The 7,660-nt window shown below is 36.9% G+C and overlaps 1 non-coding gene across 1 annotated transcript; it reads right to left on the bottom strand.

Moving 5' to 3' along the window:
* Window positions 1–4,692: 4,692 nt before the first annotated feature.
* Window positions 4,693–4,798, bottom strand: LOC122025826. The gene has a single exon (XR_006123852.1). It is a non-coding gene; the product is annotated as a small nucleolar RNA R71 (small nucleolar RNA).
* Window positions 4,799–7,660: the final 2,862 nt, after the last annotated feature.

Here is a 7,660-nt window from a genome sequence, read left to right as displayed (position 1 = left end):
TCAAGGGGAGCTGGTGCCGATATTTATACCTGGCAGAATTCGCCTACAATAATAGCTACCAAGCTACTATTGGAATGACACCTTATGAAGCTCTATATGGGAGGAAGTGTAGATCTCCTATATGCTGGTATGAAAGTGGTGAAAAGAAGGAAATGGGGTTCCGAACGGAACTTATTGATGACACCACCCGAGCTATACAAAAGATCCGTCAACGAATAGAAACTGCTCAGAGTCGGCAGAAGAATTATGCCGATAAACGGCGCAGACCGCTAGAATTCAACATCGGAGACTTGGTATTCCTTAAAGTATCCCCCATGAAAGGGATAATGAGGTTCGGAAAGAGGAGCAAGCTAAGCCCACGATACGTAGGACCGTATCGGATTTTGGAAAGAGTGGGCCAAGTTGCATACAGACTAGAACTACCTTCAGACATGACCGCCATTCACAATGTGTTCCATGTATCGATGCTCAAGAAATGTACTCCCAGCACAGATCAAGTGATTGAGCCTCAGTCGGTACAGGTGCAGGAAGACCTGAGTTACGAAAGTAAACCCATCTAGATTCTGGACCGAGAAATAAAGAGGTTAAGGAACAAAGAAATACCCTTAGTAAAGGTCTTGTGGCGCAATCAACGATTCGAAGAAGCCACCTGGGAACGCGAGGACGATATGAAACAAAAGTACCCGGAGCTATTTTAAAGTTTGAGGACGAACTTTTTATGAGGTACGGGGTACTGTAATACCCACTAATCTTGTAAGATAAATATATGAATGTGGGATTTTTCCTTAGAAAAATAATAGGAAGTGAGTTGAAGCAAAAAGAAATAAAATGAAATAAAAAGAAGAGAGGTCAAGGATTGAACCATGAACCTCTTATATTTCATAGAATTAATTTGTAGAAACCAATTGGGATAGAGAGAAGATGTTGATAACAATGGAGGGAAACTCATGATAAAGGTAAGAGTAAAAGCTAGCCAAAAGAAAACAAGAAAGGAGCAAGAGAAAGGCAACTTGTCTTCTTCCCTTTCTCTCCCTCTTCCTCTTTGTTTTTGCCAAAAATTTAAAGAGGGAATTAAGAGGATTCAATCCCCCTTATTTCATCATGAATAGTAAGAATAAATGAATAAATAAAATAAATAGGAAATAGAAAAAAAAGGCTAAGGGAGAAGGAAAACAAAAATCAATTTTGCTACCTCTTCCCCCTTAACATAAAAGGGAGCAAGAAAAGAGAAGTTTATTTTTCTCTCATTTTTCTCTCATTCTTCCTCTCCCTCACCGAAACCATCAGTCCCCTCTCCTCCATCTTCGGCCCCAAAGCCAAGGTTTTCTCCTAAGAAAGCCTAAGATACAAGGAGGACTAAGCAAGGGAATCAAGGGAAAGGAACTAGAAGAAGAGGCTACTTCTTCCATCACTATACCTTAGATCCACAAGCGAAAAGGATGTAAGCTTCCCCTCACCTGTGGTACAAGGCTTTTTATGTGATTTTCGGATTTTATGAGGATTATAAAACCTAGAAAAGAATTTAAGAAAATTCGGCCAAAGAAGAGCTTTCAAATCTAGGAAGGTTTAAACAAGTCCTCATTTCATGATATTTTTTCTATGCTATGTAGGAAGGATTTTCTTCATGTTTTTATACCTAAATGATGCTTGATCAGAGGAGTACCTAACCCTAGAATTTGGGCCAAAAATATTTTAAGGAGGTTAGGGAAAATATGGTGTAACCAAACTAGTGCAAGATTCTCTCCATGAACTATTAAGGATCTTTTATTGGTTTTCTTGCTTGAAAGTTACTTGGAACCAAAGGAAAATCCATTCATATGTTTTGGCCAAGAAAAGGGTTTAGGTTTAGGTAGACTTTAAATTTAAGTAACCATGTTTGTAAGATAGAATATAGAGTTCTCGTAAAGAATTGCATGTTGAACATTGCTAGAAATTCATGAACTATTATGTGAGATTTTCGGCTATGATAAGATGGATAGTTTAGAAAAGCTTAAACAAAATTCTAATGTGCTCAAGACCTCTGTGATATTATGATATGAAAGTTGTTTAATGCTCTTATGTTTAAATTGAGTATAGAAAATTAGTTACATGATATATGACATGTAAGAACACAAGGGTCCTAGCTTGTTTATGGACCAACTTTGTATATGATGTTCTTAGTAATTTTTGCCATGAAACTTACTTAGGTTTTCCATGATTTAGGCCACTTAAAACCTAGTTTAAAGATTAGTAGGTTTCGGCCATGAGGAAAAATAAAAGATAAAGGGAAAGAAACCTAGTGATGTGCGTAGATTATATACTCTTTTATGCATGTTTTTACGCACATTTATATACTTTGAGCATGCTTGATCTATGCATTTTTATACTTCCAGCTTTCCTTTTAGCATATTTACTCTTTTGGTTCGGAGATCTGCTTTTTGTGCATTTTCTGTACACAGGAGTCGAAATTGGTGAAGATTATGCGAGCTCGGGCCGTGTGGAGTTTGGCACCAACAGAAGAGAAAGATGACATGGCCGTGTGAACCTCGCACGGCCGTGTCAAGATTTGAAGCCAACCAGAGCAGAAGCCTTACATGGCCGTGTGGATCTACACGGCCGTGTGAGACTTCCAGAGACCAAGCAGGCTGTGGCCGTGTGCACCACACGGCCGTGTAGAGAAGGGTTCTGGCCGTGTGGAGTCACACGGCTGTGCAGGTTTGGCAGAGAGGGAACTGGACATGGCCGTGTGAATCTCACACGGCCGTGTCACGGGGCCGTGTGGCGCCCGATTCCCTCCTCTATTTAAACCCTTCTTCATGAATTGAAAGGGGATCTCTCCCCCTTTGGGAGAAGGCAAGATTTGGTGGTTTCCTCCCATTCTTGGGAGGATTTCTGGGCGATTCAAGGGGAGTTCTTGGCGATTCCGGCTCTGGAGCGAGGATTGGATCCGAAGACAAGGCTTCTTCGTAGATAAGTTTTCTCTTTTCCCCTCTTCTTGTTTTCTTGGATTGGGGATTCAAGGAATGCTTGTAATCTCTATTCATTCGGGTTTTCTTCCTCGATTCATGGAGTAGATCTTGTATTCTAGGATTAAGGGAGTATTTGTATGATGGATTGATGTAATCTCTTATGGATTTGGCATTTTCTTGTTTCAATGACATTATCTTGCTTGTATCAATTAGATCTTGAATGATTGATGGTGGTTTGTGCTTAATTCTCATTCTTGATTGATTGTTTGGATTTCTTATGGACTTGGTAAGGATAAACTCTCACTTGATCATCCGAGGGATCCACGTGACAGGTGCAAGCCCGTGTAAGGACGTTTGAGAGATAATCTTGAAGAGGAAATAGGAATATTCAAGAGAGTAGGATGGATTCTATGATTAGCTTCTTGTATCTTTATAGATTAATGAGTTGTGGGCTTCTATGTTGTTATCCGAGGAAGGCATAGTAATAGGTTCACTTCTGTGTAAGGACAACGTAGGTTCATGTCTAATTAATCCTATTTAGATACATTTCTCAGTCCTTAGCCGGTTGTCTATTGCAAGAGGGAACCGGCAACTTTCTACATGTTTGGCAATTGAGGAATAAGAATTGGTGAACCATTTACATTCAAGAAATCTTACAAAGAAACCGAAACTCCTAGAATCTCCCTTTATCATAACCCAAAACACTAAACTCTTGTTTGTTGATCTCTAATATTAGATTTGTTTACCTTTACTTTGCTTTTGAAACGATTGGATAGTTGTTTAGCTAATTCGCATTGAGATATTTCTAGTGCTTATTCCAGTCCCTGTGGATACGATAATCTTTTATATTACTTGTGACATTTCCGTACACTTGCGGAGCGTAACAAGTTTTTGGAGCCGTTGCCGGGGACTGCGCTATAACATTAGGAATTATCAATTGAGTTAGACTAAACATAATTTTTTTTTTCTTTTGATTTGCATAGTTATAACTAATTGTTAGAATTCTGTTTTTGTAAGTTTTTCCTTTCTTGAATAACATTCTTGACAACTCTTTTTGTTGGAATTCTAATTCTAATTCTAACTTTGCATTCTTGATTTCTAGTACTCTAATCTAACTTTTCTCTGTTTTCTCTTTTGATCTTGTTTCTTTCTTCTTTTCTTTTGTAAACATATCTTGCAATTTTTAGCATATGAATTATTCTAGACATTTTTCTTTTTTCTTTTATCTTTTCTTTCTTGTTTTCATTATGCACTTTCTTTCTTGCAATTTAAATTCTGCATTTGCTTTCTTGCTTTTCATATTGCATTTTATTTCTTGTTTTTGATTCTTGATAATTTTATTTTTCTTCTTGAATATCCATGAGCACTAACATGTCAAGCAGGACCATGAGAAATTTTTCTACACCCTTTTCTGCAAGATTTTTATCTCCCATTGTGCAACCTCAAATTGAAGTAGAAAGTTTCCAACTAGACCCAGAGATAATTTTCATGATACAAGGTCACAAATTTGGAGGAGAAGTATCAGAAAGTCCTTATCTGCATCTTGAAACATTTTTAGAGATTTGTGATTTGGTGAAATGTGAAGGAGTATTAGCAAATGCAGTTCGATTGATGATATTTCCTTTCAGTATCAAGGATAAAGCAAGGACTTGGCTATATTCTCTCTATCCTCAAAACATCACAAGTTGGGAACAATTGGAGAAGCAATTTCTGAATCATTTTTTCCCTCCAAGTAGAACGGTGTATATGAGGAATTGCATAACAAATTTTTCTCAGGCATATGGAGAATCATTATTTGAAGCATGGGATAGATTCAAGAGTCTTCAAAGACAGTGCCCTCATCATTGTTTTGAAAAATGGTTGATTTTGCACATATTCTATGGGGGAATTTCTTTCTCAGACAAGACTTTATTGGATTCATCAGCTGGAGGTTCTTTTATGGACAAAAGTGTAGATGAAGCTTATTCGTTAATTGATCAAGTGACATTGAACCTCCATGAATGGTCGAACAAAAGTTGGATGGAATTTCCCTCAGATATTCAAAAAGTGCAAGCTATAAATGTAAGAGAGCTCACAAACAAAATGAAATTCAACCACCTAAAAATGTTGAAATTCACAAGTCACAGAGTGAGGAGTTCAAACATTTGGGGGCAAAGCTTGATAGTTTTGTTTCAAAATGGTTTAAAGAAGATCCCCCTCCTACACAGTCAAGATCCAATGAAAAGTGTGATGATGTTGGGTTGAGAAGTGGAAAAAATCATGAAGAACTTCTGAAGAACGACATGTTTAGAATTGAGGAGAAGAATAATAGAAGATCACAAGAACTCAGTTCCATTTCTCTGGGAAGTTCCCAAAGGCCAGAAGTACCTTTCCCTCAACGATTAATCACACCAACATTAGATAAGCAAGTTGGACCTCCTCCAAAAGCTCAAAGGGAATTTGGGAAAAAGGGAGTTCAGTCTTTCCCAGGACCTTCACTAAGGGTTCCTTTTCCACAAAGGTTAGTGGGGGTCAATGAAAATAAAGACTTCGGCAAATCCTGTGACACTAATATGGTTGAGTGTAGATTTTTAAATATATATGAAGATGAAGATTTTTCAGATGAGGATTTTATTGATAATGTAGTGGTAAATAAGTTTTCAGATCTACCTCAAAATTTTATAAGGTGTTATAGTGACATTGAATTTTCAGATGATGAATGTGATGTGGTAGATCAACTTAAAACTGCAAGTGAAGTTATTGATCCTCTTGTTATTGATTCTCCTATTGAGGACATAGATGTTGGTTTATTTTTTGATGTATGTGTTGATGATGATGATATAGAAGAATGTGTAGGGAGCTGTGTTGTGGAAGCAGCATCTCAAGGATCACAACCTTTCTCAACACAACCCTTAGAGGTTTTAAGAATTGATCATGTTGTGGAACAATGTGTAGGGACTTATGCAGAGCTAGCAGAGTCTCAAGAATCACCATCATTGATATCATCAACACCTGAGCTAGAGCCAGAACCATCATTTGATTCAGAGGAAGTCACATCTACATGTTTAGAAATTTCAGGTATTTCTCAGCAAAGTAAGGTTAGTATTTCTTGTTATCTTTTGGAAAACTTTATGGAGGTACCTATAATTGACTTTGTTGGATGTGATTCAGTTTTTCATCTTATCTTGATATGGTTCTAGCTCTATACTATATAACATGTTTGTGGGAGATTTGTTTTTCTTTTGGATGTGCAGATTTCACATGGGCCAACAATTGGAAGCTCAATCTGAACCATCTTCGACTACCTGAAAAAATTTCCAAGAAGACAAAGATGGAGAGAGTTATACTTTACTTTGTAGCTCCTTTGATAAAAGCTCTCTCCATAATAAGAGCTCTTGGTAGGAGGATTCTAAAATATCTTACCCCTCCAAGAGCGAGATTTTGATGAATCTAATGAGGTGGTTGAGCTAATGACCTTAAACAAGTGCTTCTTGGGAGGTAACCCAAGTTCATTTTCCTTATTTTCTTTTATGTCTTTAGTTCTTTCTTTATAATAAACATGTATCCTCTACTTATTTTTCTTGTCTATCTTATTGTTGTAGAATTCAAAGTTGTGGAGGAATGTGAGTATTGGATGGAGGAGTATCTTTAAAAACATGAATGTCAACCATTTGGAGCTCATCACTTGGTAACTTCTCTTAAAATCTCCTCCACATTGTTTTTAGTTTTCATTGGGACAATGAAAAATTTAAGTCTGGGGGGATGCATTAGATGCATTTGATTTGCTTTGTTTGTTTTTGTTTTTGCTTATGTCTTGCATTGTGTTTTGATTTTTTGTGGCATACATCTTGAGAACATCAAAACTTCACTTATATGCTTTCTTGGATTTAAGTGAAATGTTAGCACGATTATTGTCTCGATTCATGATGTTCGAATGATGCTAGTAGTAAACTTTGTGTAGTTCTTTTTTCTATCATGGGAAGCATTAATAAGCTAAGAATCTTATGGTGATGAGTTTTAGTTTTGGTTCAACCTTAAGGATTTTATCTTCACTACACTTGTGCTTGATGCTTGAATAGTTGATGTCATTGAAATAGTCATGATTCATCTTGTTTGCTTAGTACTTGGTTTCCATGGTGATTTCTCAACTTTCATTTTGGTTACTGGATGAGGGTCAAATCATTAAAGCTCATTTGGAAAAATCAAAATATCCCAACATGTGTGCTAAAAGTACATTTGTGAATAAGTTTTGCACAATGCAAACACTTATAAAAAAAAATTTTAAGGGATATAAAAAACAGTTGTCATGAGTGGAATCTAGCAAGTCACCCCTTTGAGACCGAGTTAGGTTACTGGGGAAATGACTGCTTAGCTTCCCATGAGATTGAGCACACCTTTGAGACCTTGGGTTAGTTGAGAAATATGAACCAAGTGAATGGTGAGTAAATGCCTATCACTGGTTACTTATCTTTCACTGGAAACATTAGGAATTCAAATTTGATGACGACTTGACTAGGACATGGATTGAAACTTGAAGGGTGTTGAGTTACTTTTACACTGTGCACAAGATTCTTATGCTTGAACCATACTTTACTTGTTCCCATGATCAAGCTTGTTAATGAAACTTTTTGATAGAATTAGGAAAGTGCACTAGGTTTTATGAATGTGTTGTAGAACATATGAAGTTAGACTGCAGCATTTTGCTTGAGGACAAGCAAAGGTTTAAGTCTGGG

Source organism: Zingiber officinale, chromosome 9B (assembly GCF_018446385.1).
Source record: "Zingiber officinale cultivar Zhangliang chromosome 9B, Zo_v1.1, whole genome shotgun sequence".
NCBI lineage: Eukaryota > Viridiplantae > Streptophyta > Magnoliopsida > Zingiberales > Zingiberaceae > Zingiber > Zingiber officinale.
This window is presented reverse-complemented; position numbering and strand designations above follow the sequence as displayed.